The sequence below is a fragment of the Schistocerca serialis genome, chromosome 7 (genome assembly GCF_023864345.2).
Source record: "Schistocerca serialis cubense isolate TAMUIC-IGC-003099 chromosome 7, iqSchSeri2.2, whole genome shotgun sequence".
Classification (NCBI taxonomy): Eukaryota; Metazoa; Arthropoda; class Insecta; order Orthoptera; family Acrididae; genus Schistocerca; species Schistocerca serialis.
Window position 1 is genome coordinate 260640042 of NC_064644.1, and position 17480 is coordinate 260657521.

Genomic DNA, 17480 nt, shown 5'->3' on the forward strand with positions numbered 1-17480 from the left:
GAAATGTCGTTATGTCTGAACACAAAATATGTTCCATGATTCTACAACAAATCGATGTTAGTGAAATTGGCCGGTAATTATGTGCATCCGATTTTCTACCCTTTTTGTAGATTGCTATGACCTGGGCCTTCTTCCAGTCCCGTGGAACTTTCCGCCGTTCCAATGATCTCTGATAGACGATGGATAAGAATGATGCTATATTTGTAGCGTAGTCAACATAAAATCTTACGGGGACACCGTCTTGGCCAGATGCCTTTCTGGCGTCTAAGGATCTTAACTGTTTTACAATCCCAGATACACTAAACACTATGTCAGCCATCCTTTCGTTTGTTCGATAATTGAAATGGGGAATGGTGCTGCAGTCCTCTATCGTAAACGAGTTTTTGAAAGCTAGGTTTAGAATTTCGGCCTTCTGTTAATCATCATCAGTTACATTACCGGTACTGTCGCCAAGAGAAGGTATTGAATTATTTGTAGTGTTCATAGATTTTACTTACGACCAAAATCTTTTGGGGTTATTTTCAGAATCTGCAGATAAAATATTGCTTTCAAATTCGTTAAAAGAGTCTCTCATTCTCCTTCTGACAGCTGCTTTCACTTCGCATAATTTCTGTTTGTCAGCGGGCCGGTGACTACGTTTAAACATGTACCATATGCATGTAAGGCGTCCGGGTTTAATAATTATATTATATCAACAAAAGGCAATTGCTGTTAATCTCTTGAACTGAAAGCTAACAAAACAATCTCTACCAATATGGACAATGGCCTGGAACAAACAAATTAAAGTGAAACGCATTTTGGAGACGAAACGAGCAGGTGGTTAATGATATCGTAAAAACCCCATTTAGCAAGAGAACGGCAAGCTTCAGCGCAGAAAGGGATAAGGCCGGAACAATACATTATTCCTTTTAACGTAAATACGGCCGGGACCGAGGGTAAGTGGCTGCACGTCATTAAAAGGGGCAGGCTGTGACCCAGCCATACTTGGCGACACAGACGCGACACGGGGGGGAAGATCCCCATTACATAAAAGCGTTTTGAGACCTTAAGGCTCTACTGTCTCTCTCATATCGCGGCGAACCACAAAAGTGTGTGGAAATAAGCCGAGGGTGTTGAAAGCTTTGCTTTCTGCAAAGGGAGGACGATATGCGTAACGTATGGTGGCGACAGATAGCAAAGCGGTAGTTAATTATTCCTACGGGAATCTTTCGGGCAAAGAAATTGTGCACATTGCACTAACCCATAGCGAATGTGGAATAGCCATTATTTCGACTAGGGGAAGATTAACGTTCTACAGAAGCAGGAAAGTTGCGACTGAGTGTATTTAGTCAAGGCCAGAGTAGAGAATTAGCGTTTCAGATCCAGCATGGACACAACGCCATTGCAGATGCCGCTTGGTAAAGTACCATTGCGCATTAGGCGACGGTAAACGTTGAGTCTAGATTTTGCTCATTCAAACTTGCGTACACTTTGACCATTTGATATCAGAAGCTACCTACCTCCCATTGAGTACATGAGAGTTTTTTCATTGGTTCAAAAAGCAAATTTATTCTTTCCTGTGATAAATAATTTTCTTGTGTAGAGATAACAATTTTAATAATCGTCATTTCAATACGTCTAAGAATTAATTATTTTGTTACTGAGTGTCAAAAGTAATTGAACACGATTGTTGCTTATCACTTGACCCCTGAAGGCAACAGTTGTAAGTTATATGTAGAATAAAAAAGGGAATAGCTGAGTTGTCTTTCTAGATTAGACCCCAAACTTTCACTTTCATTAATTCATGCATCCTAGGTACATGACAGCATCATTTCAAATGATTTTTGTTACGATCTGCACCTGATATTAGCTGCCTTAGACGGCCAGGGTCATAGTCATTTAGAATGTCTGTTTGACACCCTGGGCTTGAGAAGACAGTTCAAATGTTTTGTCCGTTTGTGCGCTAAGTGGTAAGCTAAGTTTGCACACATCAGTACACTCACTGTGCAGATACAAAGGTCGGAAGTATGAGACATGCTGTTCAATGGGTATAGACCACATTTTATTTTAAAGTATGCTTTGTTGAAGGAAGACACACAATTTTTAAAATCCGTATTTGTAATACCGTTTTAATGTGTCCCATTGTGTTTTTGTAACTGCTCCTGGGTAAAAACTTATTATTGGGTCCGACAGAGAATAAAAGAAATTATAATCACTAGCTATTGTGAACATTTAGGAATTACCGTTCTTGTTCGAGTACCTCCAGTCCTCTTCAGCAGCATGCCACGTAAGGGACCTTGGCTTTGGCTTTCCTATCTGCTAGGCAAGTCGCTTAGTTGGGAAGGTGGAGATTATTGTACCCTTCCTCACCCTATTGTGCATGCAAATTTCGATGAGTTCAGTCTAGAGGACACCGGTCGACTGGGACCCTGACGTGTTTAAAAGTAGTGAAAAAACCATCTAGATCGTGATGGTTATTTTATTTAAAGTGGTCGTTTTCGGCCTAGTCGTAGGCTATCTTCAGGGTAGCACCATCAGCTGAAGCTGACATCCAGAACAGAAACCGCTCACTTTCAGCGACAGAGCTCTGCTGGCTGTTCAGCACGTCATCTTCAGCTGATGGTGCTACACTGAAGATGGTCTAAGAATTGGTCGAAAACGGCAACTTTAAATAAAATAACCGTCGCGATCTAGACTGTTTCTTCACCAATTTTATATAGCTTTCAAGTTCGCTGTTTCTCAAAAGTTTTACCAGAAATCTTGACGTGTATGTCTGCTCTCAAGTTCCTATGCACTCCAACAACGGGCTACTGTCGCCTCCAAATGCTGCAGAGATCTGGATATTGTACGATTCAACCAGCCGACCAAATAAGGATCCACAATGTGGTCCCTTTCAAACTCTTGACACGTCCTGATAACGCTGCCTCACACGAGTTCGCGACGCTACCGTGTCCTTCACAGATATCACTCGACTTCTGACACTGTTCATCCCCAATTGATATTCTACCAGGCCTTGTAACAACACTAAACAATAGGAATGCACTCTGGGGGCCGTTCTATCTGCCACAGAGAATTGTAAGACTAATCATTTTCATACCGGTCGATGATGTGCATCTGAACGAAGCTACATTGACGTCCCACTATGTTTTCTGAGTGCAGGCAGTGTATACCGAAGCAGCTGCAGGAAATAGAGACTTACAGACATCTTTCCTTCGCTGGCTACGCGAATGGGATACGACAGAAAATCACTAGCGTTGTTACGTAATGCCCTCAGCCAGGCATTTTACAGTGGCTTTCGTCGCATACACCATACGTCAGAGGTAAAGTGGCATAAATGCAGATCCCGCTGTTCCGACTTACACTGAAGCGCCAGAGAAACTGGTATAGGCATGCGTATTCAAACACTGTTCAGAGATATGTAAACAGATGGAATACGGCGCTGCTGTCGACAACGCCTATACAGACAACAAGCGTCTGGGGCAGCTGTTAGATAGGTTACCGCTGGTACAATGGCAAGTTATCAAGATTTAAGCGAGTCTGAACGTGGTGTTACAGGCGGCCCACGAGCGATGGAACGCAACATCTCCGAGGAAGCGATGAAATGGGGATTTTCCCGTCCGAAAATTTCACGAGTGTGCCGTGAATGTCAGGAATCCGGTAAAACATCAAATCTCCGACATCGCTAAGGCCGGAAAAATATCCTGCAAGAACGGGACCAACGACGACTGAAGAGAATCGTCCAACGTGACAGAAGCGCAACCCTCCCGCAGATTGCTCCAGATTTCGGTGCTGGGCCATCAACAACTACCAGCGTCTGAACATTCAAAGAAAAATCGTCGGTATGGGCTTTCGTAGCTGAAAGCCCACTCGTGTACCCTTGATGGGTTCGCGACACAAAGCTTGACGCCTCACCTGGCCCATCAACACCGATGTTGGACTGTTGATGGCTGGAAACATGTTGCCTGGTCGGACGAGTCTCGTTTTTCAAATTGTATCGAGCGGATGGACGTGTGTATGGAGACAACCTCCTGAATCCATGGACCCTGCATGTCAGTGGGGACTGTTCAGGCTGGTAGAGGCTCTGTAAAGGTGTGGGGCGTGTGCAGTTGGAGTGATATGGGACCCCTGCTACGTCTAGATACGACTCTGACAAGTAACACATACGTAAGCATTCGGTCTGATCACCTGCATCCATTCATGTCCATTGTGCATTCTGACGGACTTGCGAAATTCCAGCTGGACAATGTGACGCCCCACACGTCCATAATTGCTACAGAGTGGCTCCAGGAACACTTTTCTGAGTTTAAATAGTTCCACTGGCCACCAAACTCACCAGACATGAACATTATTTAGCATATCTGGGATGCCTTGCAACGTGCTTTTGAGAAGAGATCTCCATCCCCTCGTACTCTTATGGATTTGTGGACAGCCCTGCAGAATTCATGGTGTCAGTTCCCTCCAGCACTAGTTCAGACATTAGTCGAGTCCATGCCACGTCGTGTTGCGGCACTTCCGCGTGCTCGCGGGTGCCCTACACGACATTTAGGGAAGTGTACCAGCTTCTTTATCTTTACTTATGAAATAAGGATGGCAGCCGGTGGCCTCTCCCATCGCTGATGTAGGCAGTTTTAAATGGGCATACGCCCTTTTAACGTTTGATAAAGCTGGAGTGTCAGCGTTCTTCTTCCTCAACTGAAGCACGGTCTTCAGTTAAAACTTGCGGAAATTAGCCTCTCAGGTAGAGATACGAGGTGTGATCAAAGGTAACGGGAATTTTTTAATTTCGTTGGCTTTATACATCTGATTTTCAAAACTATTTTATCTTGTCGGCAAACATGTTCCGAAGGTATGTTTGCATTTTCAGCTGTTTCCAAGATTTAATTTCTTGTTGACAGCCGAAAAGGTTATACGTGTTTTTTTACTTTCGAAAAATGGATCAAAGGACTTGCATTGAATTTGTTTGAAAAGTGGTATAAAGTGCAGCATCACATTCGAAATGTTGATGTGGCTTTTAGCGAATCTACTATTAGTAGGACAAGAGTTTACGAGTAGTGTAACGTTTCAAAGCGGGTCGTCAAGACGTTCAAGACGACGACCATCGTGGATGCCCTAGCACATTAGTTGCTGAACACATTGAGGAAGAGGTAAAGAAAATTGTTGTGGAAAATCGCCGGATCACCATCAGAATGGTTGCTGATGATATCTGCATATCCGTGGCCCACGCCAAGCAGAATCTGGAATGCTTTGGGCATGAAACGTGTAGCAGCAAAGTTTGTTCCGAAATTGTTGAATTTTTACCAGATAAGACGTCGATTAGACATCGTTCATGAATTGCTGAACGAACACGACAACGATCCAGAAGCTCTAAAGAAAGTTGTAAGAGGTGACGAAACATGGGTATATGGGTATGACGTCGAAATTAATGTTGCCCCAGCCACTGTATTCACCGGACATGGCCCCCTGCGACTTCTTTCTGTTCCCGAGGTTGAAGAGAACAATGAGATGACGTCGTTTTGCCACCATTTTTGAGAAGCACAGAATCACTCAGTGAGCGAACACTGTAACGAGAACAGAATTCCAGAATTGCTTCCAGGATTGGAAAAAGCGCTGGCACAAATGTATTACATCTGAGGGGGATTACTTAAAAAGGACAAAGTTAATGTTGATGAATAAAGAAAGAGTCTTTAAGAAAAATAAAATTTCTCGTTACCTTTTGATCACAATTCGTATGTAGATGCTAGCTGGCGGGGTGAGAGCAATGAACCTTACGGCGTTCTGGGACGATTACCCAACCTCAGCTCCGCCTTGCTGAAATAACCTGTGGATTTCTGTGTAATTCCCGAGTGCACATTTAACGTTCAGATGGAGGCAGGGTACAATGCCGGTTGAAAGCCGGAGGCAGCGAGCGTGCAGTAGTGGCGCGGTCCGCCGGTGGTTGGTGCGTGCCCTTCGGCGTGGGTGCCGTTTCCAGCGTTGCGCAGTCCCCGGCCGCCGGCTCCCCCTGTCTCACGGTCGCACCCTCCGCGTGTTCGCGGCCCGCGCCAGTCGATACAGCCGCCGTCGGCGTCCTCTGCGCAGCGGCACTGCGCAGCGCGGTCACGTGGCCTGCCCCCACCGCCTGCCGTCCGGGCTCTGCCCGGCTCCCGCCGAGGCGCGGCGTCTCCGTGCCCGCCAGTTATGTTCTGGCGTAAGGTCTGAGAGGTTGTGAGTGAATGTTGATGGGACTGGCTGGTGGGCCGGAGTATCCTTTGTGTTGAAGAGGGAGTGCACACTCGCTGGCGAGAGAACTGACACGGTTTCTGATCGGGCCACAAGTCTTACCAACAGCTGCTGTCTCACTCTCGGGATCTGTTGGATGGCGTCTTTGAGGTAAGTCCCAACCGGTGTCGCATCTGTCAGGTACCCTTACAGTCTACAGAGGCGAGTTTGACGGTACGTTGCCGGCTCGCGGCGGAGCAGTTGGCCTTATGGCGGGACCGGCGAACAAAGGAGCCTGCCAGGATGTAGCAGTATATCTCGTTATCGAATCCTCCTACCGGTACCTGTGAAGCCGGCAATTAGTGCGACCGGCGGTGAGCCTCGGGGGTGTTAAGCGCGTCCGCGGGAACCTTCTGGAGGCCCAGCTTCCTTTGTTCTGGCGGCGTGGCGGCGCGTCGGCAGACAAAGAACGCGTTGGGCCCGCCCAAAGCTGGCGGGCGGGAAAAGCGGCCAGCGGCAGTCCTAGACACCACCGGCGGGTCGGCCGGTCTGCCTGCCTTTGTTTACAGGTTGCTCTCTTTTTTTTTTTTTTTTTTTTTTTTTCCCCGGTCTTGATAAGTCGCCGCTTATCACACTGCGCGCGTTCCCCGGTATTGTTGCGTAGTATCGATTATTTACTCCGTTCATTTAACATTTGCTCTGTCGATCTGCACACATCGAACGAGTGCTTTCGTAAAGAATAATATTGATGAACATCTCAAAATGAGAAGTGAAAGATTTTTCTCCTCTGCTGTATTGGACGTGTTAAATAATCACACAGGTTAGTTTTGTGATGATATTTGACATTTGTATAAATCACGAGAGCCGGTTTTTGAAATCACACGTAGCTGTATAAACTCACATTTGCTTTGACTAAAAGCGAAATAATGTTTTTCGGGATAAAGTACATCTGCATATCTGTTCGGATCCTGATTCGCAGTACTTTCCGTGTGTCTACTTCAGGTAGCTACCCAGTCTATAACGGTATATAGTAAGTCTGTTGAACATACTGTTTAGAGGCAAGGGCGCATTAAATGTCTGTAAAAAGCGCGTAGTTCGTGGTACAGTCGGAATCGAGAAAAGTAAAAGTATTCCTCCACCTTAATTAGTGACGAAAGACTGACAATTTCTCTACTCTGATTCATGCTGTGCCCTCATCGCGCATGCTTGCGCAATAACTTTCATCGTTGTGTATCTGCTGTTCAACACACTTGTCATATAGATGCTGTAGTGTTGATAGTCATTAAGACTGCATTTGCTTCTGCTTCCATGTGTAGAATAGGAAATATGTATCAATGTTTTGACCTTGTTACGTACGTAGTAAGGGTTGAACGAAGGACTTGTACAACAGGTGGCCTGCGAAAGCAGGCAGAGAACCCCGTCTTCGGTTATTTTGAACAGCTCATAGTTATCAGAATGGTTTTCACATTAATCTAGTGACGTAATTTTGAAGCAAGATCAAAAATTCCCCTCAGATGTTCTTGATATTCCAGTACGTTTATATTTGAAAAAGCTGTTACCAAGCTCCCAGTAAATATGTTACAAACACGCCTGGTAGAAAAACTGAACGTTCCTTCGTGAATAGCCGTTTAGCAGTTTATTCCCGACGGGCTTAAGTGTTCTTTGACCGGACTTACATGTGCCATTTTTTCGTTTATTTAGCGGGTACGCAACGTCATGCTGCCCAATGTTGCCCGTGAATTTTTTCCAAACACCTGGCATAGCAGACCCGCTTGTTCGTGCGATCGAGCGTTTGTTTACTCGTGTGATGGTTGTTCCTCAAATGGCCAGTTCGCGAGGAGTATTTTAGTAATGGTAGGTGATGTTACAGCATTTTCAATGTTACTGAAGTGTGTTGTGGAACTGTCACCGTGCCGAGAGGGGAGGAGGGGGTTTCTAAAATAGTGACACTGGTCGGATAGTAGCCGGAGAGAGATTCAGCAGCTGATTTAGTTATAAAATGCCCTGTACTAACTTTATTTTGTGAGCAAACTGAGGACGCAGCCATTTTCTTCATTCTGCTTACACGCCGGAGTAAAAAATAGAAAAGCACCAGTAATTTATGTTAAAGTAGTACACGCACTCGTACCAGCGGTCTTAATTTTGCATGGCCCAAGTGTAATGCATCAAATGGATGATCCCCAGACCACATCGCACAGATTTTGCGCTGACTTTTTTTTTATTAGTCTAGTTGTCAACATTAATTTAAGTGTTTACATATAATATCACTATGGGTGACCACTAGTGGCAGTCCCGGGAGCAATCAACTACAAAGAGCTGCGTAGTGGCAAACTTATGCCTACATAGTTAATGTAAGATAGGTGTACATGACGTACAGCAAAGTATCGTCTCTCTCTCTCTCTCTCTCTCTCTCTCTCTCTCTCTCTGTGTGTGTGTGTGTGTGTGTGTGTGTGTGTGTGTGTGTGTGTGTGTGTAGATTTTCTGAATCTACCATTCAGTAACGGGTAGTGCATTACGGTATGGAGGCGGCCATAGAGCGGGCTACGCTGTAGATATGTCATCACAGGTGTTTTATTTCGTGTTCACTCTTTGACTACAGTTGCGGTAATTCACAGGTAAATTAGTGCCTTATTACCTGATACAACCATCGGACTGCACCACATACATCGTACCGCAACCAATATTTCGAATGTGGTACTGTTATTCAAAGTCTGTTACCTATCGAAACAAGATTTTCCTATTTTCTTTAAAATCACCATGGTCTGAAAACTCGTTTAGGTTTTTAAGGAAGCCAGAAACTGCCTCTAGGCAGTTGCTGTATGCTCATTTCTGCTTCTACTTCTTTGTATTGTAAACAAAGGAAGTTAAGAGAAGTCCCAGGAGTAAACATAAACTGTGCAGCTAATGGGATGAAAGTTTGGAGTATGCAACCATGAGCCAACATTTTGTGTAATGTGTACGTGGTAATACAACAAATGCAAGATAGGCAAATTCAATGCAGGTGATTGCGAAATGCAGAAGACAGAAACGTCTTGATGTTGAGAGGATTAAAATTAGAGAATTAACCAAACAAATGCTTTTCGTCAATGTAGCTCATTTCGCGGTTTCCTTTGATAAGTGACTAAATTACATGGCACCTTTTGATGGTGTGGGTGCACAAATTTGAGTGCATCTTCAGCCGAACACTGTTGTCAAGTTCTTTTAATCGTGAAAGCGTTCTGTGCAGCGTCTTCATATCGCTTGAATGTGTACCGAGCCAAGGTTACACACTTGAATGAGTATGGAAGATGCGGTTCGGTTGAAGGGAAAGACAACTGATGTAAGTAGGTATTGGAACGTTAATAAAATTAGGGGGCAAGCCTTAGGTCGTCGTAGAACTCTTGCATTGTTAATCTGAACAAATTAGTGCGTTACCACTGTCTGCGCGCAAATTTCCGCCATGCAACCACAAAGGAACGCTGATTGTGAGTAGAATCCACAGATTGCGTTCTTACCCACTGGCGTTCTGCGGAGTAGTTTCACGCCTTCGTTTGTGACGTTTTCTCCTCCCTTCCGGTCGCATCGTGTTTCAGTATTGCGCAACAACTAACAAGGGCCTCTCAACGCGCCCTTAAGAAACGGAGTCGCAAGTGCTGTTCGTAGCTGTCAGACTACTCTACTGTTAAGTTAGCTCTGTGGAAAACACGCTAGGTAGTGTGACCTTCAGTTTGTTATAGAGTTGAGTGTTTTTATTTGTACTGATAGTCGCAGTTTCACCACCTGATCTTTGTGATCCTTCTAGCTTACAGTGAAAGTTCATTACTATTTTCTAAAAATTTGACTTACTTTGTTGCAGATAGTTCACGTATTTATGTGCGGTTTGGTATTTTCCAGAAAATAACATCCATTCCTCCTGTGAACATTTGGCAGTGTAATGTCATGCTACTGGTAATTTGCTGCGATAAGGGTTGTCATCAAAGAATGTCACGGGAGGGTTCGCTAATGTTTTTGGTTATTAAGATGTAAAATTTACGTCGCTGATACATACGATTTTGGAGTGCTTGTACTTCTAGGAACACAATGTTTATTAACAGGGTTCCAGAATGCATATTTTTAAACACGTCATACTGAGTAAAGAGTAACAAAGAATTTAGAGATATCATTCGCCAGTCTTATTTTGTTGTTGCTAATAGTCATGGTTGTCGCCGGGAAGAGAAGCTTCAGTATCGTTGGCAGCCAGGATGCGGACAGCACTGCTTCTGGTGTGTAACTTCCGTCGACGTTCTTTGGTTACATTGCTGCAGCAACTGTTAATTGTTGATACATGGTGACGCTACCAGTCAATTTGTTCGTTGGCATGTGATTCATATGAAGAGTTTGGTTAAATGTCTTCAGTTCATCTCGCAGTGAAACGCACAATTAACCTACGTACGTTTGATACCACCACTTTGGTAAGGATGTGTTGTAGGTGCAACGTAATCTTCTCGCCATATATCTAAAGGTATTAAATTACTCTACATTTACTTTCTAGCAAGTTATACTAAACATGTATCAGAAAAGTCAAAGACCGTTGTAAAATTACTCCCCTTTGAAAGTCTCAGGTTTACTGACTGTTTAAACATGTCTGTCCTGGATATTTATTTGATGTCGTGAAGACTGTCGCACGTGGTGGTTGTAATGCTCGAAAACATTTTGTGGTAAGAGATTGGATGAAAATTACTGATTAACCTGTATAGAGCATTCAAGAGCCTAGTTTGGAATGTTTGGCACTGCGTTGTAGGCAATTCAGTATAAATTGTTTAAAGGTGCGCTGTGGAAAGTTTTTAATCATTAAAGTCGGTTTACAGGATATACTAGAAATATTTATTCTGATACTGAACATTAATATTATCCTCAGTTCAGTATTTTATTAACATCGATTTATTTCTGTGTAAAATTTCAAAAGTTTGATATGAGTTAACGTCTTCATTTTACAGAAGTTGGGTATTTTCTTCCAGAATAGTTGAAGATTGCTTTTATCAGATTTATTCCATAGTTTACATATACACCATGATTTAACAATATCGTGTTGTGATTTCGTTGGGAGACTCGCATCGTCATGATGATTATGTAATGAAACATTTCCTATGAATTTTAAATCGAAAGTTTAATTTTGAAGAGTATATGTGGAATGATACGAACTGAGATGTCATTGCGAAGATGCATCTGTTGCAACTGGGTAGCTTCTCTTCAGTAATATCAAGCGTCGCCGTTTTATGTGATAAAGCAGTGTTTGTCTACTTTGAAAGCGAAGCGTGTGAAAGCAGCAATGCAAACCATCATCCGTATCACCATGTTGTAGAATGGTAATGTCTCACTTTTTGTGATTTAAATTTACGTATGTCCATACATTTAGTTGTCAAAGGTAAAGGAACCAATAATGCTATGTGAACAGTGGTATTTCTAATTAAATTGTTCTAATTTTTTCTGCTCGTAACTTTAAAAAAAAAAATAGCCACACAGCCGGCATAACGATAACACGAGCCGAGGTGGAGCTCCACACTTTTCGTGATTGTGTAGCAAATACACAGATGGAAATTAGCTTCTGCCGAGGAACTCGTTAGGTTTGTCAGCGATTGAACCCTAAAACTGACTTTGTAGGTAATGGAAATAACACCTGCAGTGAAGCGTTCGTATCTTTCGTTATTTTGTTTGTATTAAACCCGAATACTTTTCCAGCGCCGTTGTCTTTATTTACATTGGCCTTAGTGATGTGTGAATAGAGAATTGAAGCTATGTCAGGATTATATATAATTCTCGGACGAGGAGAATGCGTTTGTCTAGTGAGACAAAGGAAAAACGCTGGTTTGGGATCGTGTTGCATAATTTTTCGCTGGGTTTTCAATATCTATCTTCTCGTGTCGTGTGCGCATATTTAAGCCAAATCGAATAGGCTAATGACAGTAGTTGTTCAGAGCCCAATGACTATAGCTGTTTACAGGGCAGTTACCATAGCAACAGCCAATGTAAGAACGAATTTGGTCATACTGCCCTATACTGTTCATTATTGCCTATCTGTCTGCACTGCTCCTGGTACAAATCTGTTGCAGACGATGATAGCCAGTAACATCTGATTGTTGTGATTCGCTTTCGTTGTTTCTCTGTGCAGCATGTTTTGAGTGACAGAATATGTAAAAACTGTGTGCGATACCGCAGAGAAGGCTATCGTGACCTTTCGAAGGGGATTCAGTAGTCTACGTTAATAGAGAATCATGTGAATGAATTTGGTGAGAAACCAATACAGCTGTAGCTATCTCAGCCATATTCCGCGCGCAAGAAATAGTGAACTGACATCACTTTTTTACTTATTCAGCTGTACTCGGCCAGTCACTTTTTCAGTCGAGCTTGACTCCTGAATCCCTCGTACTTCTTCAGTTTACTTTTGTAAAAAAACATACCTGGGGTCAGTGGCCATTTCGTGACAGATGAAAAATGACACTGAGCTTGCGACAAGGCAGGAGTTAAACTTGCTTTGTGACAATGTTTACTCCTAAAATTTCCTTCGCTATATAGAAACAATGTTCTACCATGGGGTATGCGGGAATAGCATCGGATCTCGGTCTGGCGCGAATGTTTAAAGTTTCTGAACGGTTGTAGATTCGTTTCACATTGATACATTCATGTAGTATAAATTTAATTAAATTTCTCTCGAAGTTGATGGCTGCAGGGGTCTGTGCTTGTGGTCTAGTAATGAGGCATCAAAGATAGCAGTCCAAAGTTTGCTAGAGAAGTAGCTACTTTTATGTGAAAATATAGTTCATGGAGAGACTATCAACGAAATATAATCGTAGAAAAAGAATTAATCACTCTTAGCCAGGAGGGAGTTTACAAATAAGTAATAGGGTCCTTGCTACGAAGAAATAACAGAACTTATTTGTGACATCACTCTAGGCCAAGGGTTTTCACTAACAGAACACTTTAAGAATCCCTGTACTTTCTAGAACACTATGTTTGTTGAAGGTTAATATAGTTTTTAAAAAGTGAGACATCCCTTATTCAAGAATTACTTAAATTTTAAACCTTAACCAATAACACAGATATCAGAACAAATGTTTAAAAAAACATCGGGAAAAGCCATGTTGTTAATAGTTTTACTCGGAGCATGTAACCCCGTATTAGGCAAATGTCAAGGAAGGGTTGCGGCAGGAAATGACTAAACCAAATATTGGAGATATTGGAGATATTGTTGATATAGACCTAACTGTGCTGTGGTGTTAACAGTGGATCGCTGCAGCCACCGATAACGGGAATGATCTGACGTGACAGGCTGCTTCAACAAACCAAATAGACTTCCTCTGCAAGTCTTATTTCGCTGGCTGTATCTAGGTACCTGTTTTCTGTAATTTTTATCGCGAGACCCCTGATCGTGCAAGGCAAACTTTCTCCCGCTTTCGTGCTGTTTGTCATTATCTATAAAACGACATTTTGTGACAATGTTGTCCAGTAATAACCTCTTACTTTCATAGTTACTTTTTGTGGAGAGTTTACTCAAACAAACGTGGTAAAATCTCTGTATGTCCATCTTTCAGAGATGGTTGCGGGACTCGGCTGTTGGCTACAGATGTCAAATCAAACACATTAGAGTCGTCTAACTTGCAAACTTATTTTATTTGGCTATCAGTTTCGACGGATTACTACGCCAGGGTCAGGGGCCTGAAGATGGAGTAGTCAAACGCCGAAACTGGTAACCAAATAAAATAAGTTTGGAAATTAGACGGCTGAAAGGTGTTTGATTTGACATCCTGAAACGTGTCAGTCTGTCGTGTGGTCGATTTGGGGAAGGGACCAGACAGCGAGGTCATCGGTCCCATCGTATTAGGGAAGGATGGGGAAGGAAGTCGGCCGTGCCCTTTCAAAGGAACCATCCCGGCATTTGGCTGAAGCGATTTAGGGAAATCAGGGAAAACCCAAATCAGAATGGCTGGACGCGAATTTGAATTATCGTCCTCCCGAATGCTAGTCCAGTGTGAGCCACCTCGCTCTGTGGGAAGTCTGTGAACCCCTGTGGAATTGCGTAAGTTCGCTCTTAAGAGAAATTTTTTTTCTTCCTTTGGCTAAAATGCCTCATACAGCATATTAGGTTAATGTTCATATTATGCATCCAACCTCTGTAAATTACCTGTAAGTGAATTACATATATACAGCCGCGCAAGTGGCACAATAGTAGCGAAGCACGACCATCACACCTAGATTGTGAGATGAAATTTCAGGTAGTAATACGTAGTAAAAGGAAATGTTAGACGACACCCTTCTGTCAATATGTAACCACGATATAAAATGTCAGGAGTTAAATTTGAAGATAAAGTTTGTCCTTGAAACATTTCCTTTGTTACGTAAAATTTATCTTTATGGTGGTAGATAGGAATTGCAAAATTGTGCCAGTAAAATAAAAATAAACTTGTAAATGGCCAACCTGTAGCCCTATTTACATATGAATGTAAGATAAGTCGTTCCATAGCATTAAGATTAATCATGAAAATGATATCTACATGAAACTAATCACAAGTTAATTCCCGAGTTACCTCTATGGAATATGCTTAAGTAATGATGGTTAGTGTGAATAAGGCAATACGAAATTGAGATAAGTAAACAAAATTTTCTTTCTTAGCTGTATAGAAACAAGTAATTTAGAGCTTGTAAGCAAAGCAAAATTCGTAGAACATAGTTACGAATGACTTCAGTTGGAACGATCACATAAATAATGCAGGGAAGATAACATTTCATTGACAGAACGCGTAGGTGCAAAAAATCGGGGTCGTTTTAAGACATCGTAAAAATTCCAAAAAAGGGCGGCTCTGTTTTTATCACGAAATAGTGCGTATACGATTAGTGTTGGCAGAGCAGTAATCAAAATTTTTTTATTGTGACAACATTTTCACGAAATTGTCTGCTTTCTTCTGTAAACGCCAAGGTATTTCGTTGCTTCCTAATTGCGTTGAAACGACGACAGTGATTAATCACAGGTAGCCTGGAAAGATTTGTATATTAATTACTCCCACGTGCTATTGGTGGAGCGGTAGGGATAATTTGAAAAATGTGGTCTTGAACGCTCTGCCAAGTACAAAAGTGTCATGCGTAGTAATCATGTGCCAGACGTAATTCTGAAGACAGAGGGTGATTAACCAGCTGGCTTTGTCTAACATGTTAATATGAAAAAATAGGTTGCTTAAAATATAATCTTGCCTCCTAATATACCCAGATGACTGTATGTTCAATAGGGAAACAATAAAACAATGAAATAGTGCCACTGACAGGATTATAATAACGGTGATGAATTGTTCCATAAATTGCGAGTAGAGCAATTTCATATTCAGCCATGAAAAGCAAACTATCTGCGTTCTGGTCCTCTAATATTAACTACAAGACCATTTTTATATCAGTGTAAGGTAATAACTGACCAGTGTCCAGAAGTCATTGAAGGAAGGAGACTGTACTTCGAGAACTGAAGATGTTAGCAGTGCACAGAATACGGTCATGACATTCGGCACAAAATATCAGTGCTCATCACGTCGGTCATAAGTATCAAACATTTTAAAATTGTAAATTAGGTACAGTACTTTTGGTTGGCCTACAGTTAACCCTTTGGTGGATTGGATTTACCTTTTCTCCCGAAACTGCTTCACTCTTTGCCTTCTCTTCAGCTCATTTGAAATAGTACCATCTTCTCGTGTATGCTCCACAAGTTACTGTCGTTATTTTCTGTCATGTCAGAATTCCTGGCTAATTGGTCGATGTGTACTTCTGTTTCCCATCCACTTAACTCCTTTCGATCTCTTCGAACCCATCTTCCACCTCTTATAGGGCGCAGTATTTCTTTCTCCAGTTTGGAACCATGTGTGCATAGTGTTAGGTCTCAGTCGCATTTAGTTCGCATTGCTCACTGTAACTATTTAGTATCCATAGGCTTTGCTTCCGTTGACTTATTTTTGTGATAACAAGGAAGACCAAACTTCATCTTCACCTTCTCTATTACCGACCGACTGCTTTCGTTTGTTCGAGTTATCTCGCGGGTATTTAAATTTGGCCACATTTTGCACGTTGCTATCTTGTGTGTTCTAGTCCTCAGTGGTATTCAGTTTTTTGTATTGAAGGTGATCCTTAGTTTTACTGTTCTGGATATCTTACTCAAATATATTTCATAATTTAAACATATATTACGTGTGTTTATACACATATTTTATCCCTATGTCGAACGAATTTCACCCTGCAGTTTTTCATGTTGCATCCTCTGAACCGAGGGTAGTGCGATGACATTTTACTGTTACATTTAGTGGCGCACGTAAATACTGTCCGAAACTAGTCGCGAGTGCAGTTACTAGTAAAGAAGCATGAAAACGACGTGAAGCAACGCTAAAAAGTATTAAGCGATAAACTTACTTTCATCATTTTATTGGGGGACTGTCCGCTAGAAACCTTCGTAGAGGTTTGGAGTTTAGTAAAGGTTTTGCCAGTCGCTAAGTGCTCATATTGCCCAATAGTGCAAGAATTTAAAGTACGGGTATGTGTGCGTCCTGGGCTACTCTGCTTTTTCATCCTTAACTCAGATCTTTTCGTAAGTAAGTAGTTGTTACCGTGACAACGAATCTTTTCAGTGGGCGAGTGATGTATGAAGTTGAATTGAAGTCGCTCCAGTGACTTAGGAGAAGATATGGGACTTACATGCATACTAGGTGTGAGGAAAAATAACGAATTTTTTTCTTAAACGATCTATCGTTATTGAACATCAACTTTGCCACTTTCACTGTAATCCCCCTCAGGTATACACTAGTCAGCGCTTTTTCCAATCGTGGAAGCATTTCTGGAATTCACCTTCCATTGTGGTGTTCGGCTCGTTCAGTGATTGTTTCTCAAAAATGTGGCAAAACGACGCCCTTTCATGGTCTTCCAGCCTCGGGAATAGAAAGTCACACGGCGAATATGGTGGCAGAGGCAACATAACGGTTTAATATTTTTTTTTTGCTTAAAAATCACGGACAAGCATTGAGTGTGAGACCTTTATCGGGGTGCAATTTCCACGAGTAGTTTTTCCATAATCCTGATAGGGTTCGGACTGCTTCACGGAAACGGCACAAATCTTCCAGATAGTATTCCTTATTGACTCTACGACCATAAGGGAGGAACTCAAGATGCACTATCCCATTGTAATTTAAGGAAAGACTGAGAAGAACCTTCACATGTGATCGAACTTGCCTAGTTTTTTCGTTGTTGGCTCATCAGGTAGTTCACAATGGGACGATTGGGCCTTAGTTTAGACGTCATACCTGTACAACCATGTCCAGTCACGT

The 17480-nt window shown here is 42.3% G+C and overlaps 1 protein-coding gene across 2 annotated transcripts in view; it reads left to right on the top strand.

Annotated features, from left to right (window-relative positions):
- The first annotated feature begins 6177 nt into the window (after positions 1-6177).
- Positions 6178-17480, top strand: part of LOC126412739 (brain tumor protein) — a 169174-nt gene continuing 157871 nt past the window's right edge. For both annotated transcript variants that reach the window (XM_050082473.1, XM_050082474.1), the window contains exon 1: positions 6178-6348. The gene's annotated coding sequence lies outside the window, so the exon portion shown is untranslated. The remainder of the gene's footprint in view (positions 6349-17480) is intronic.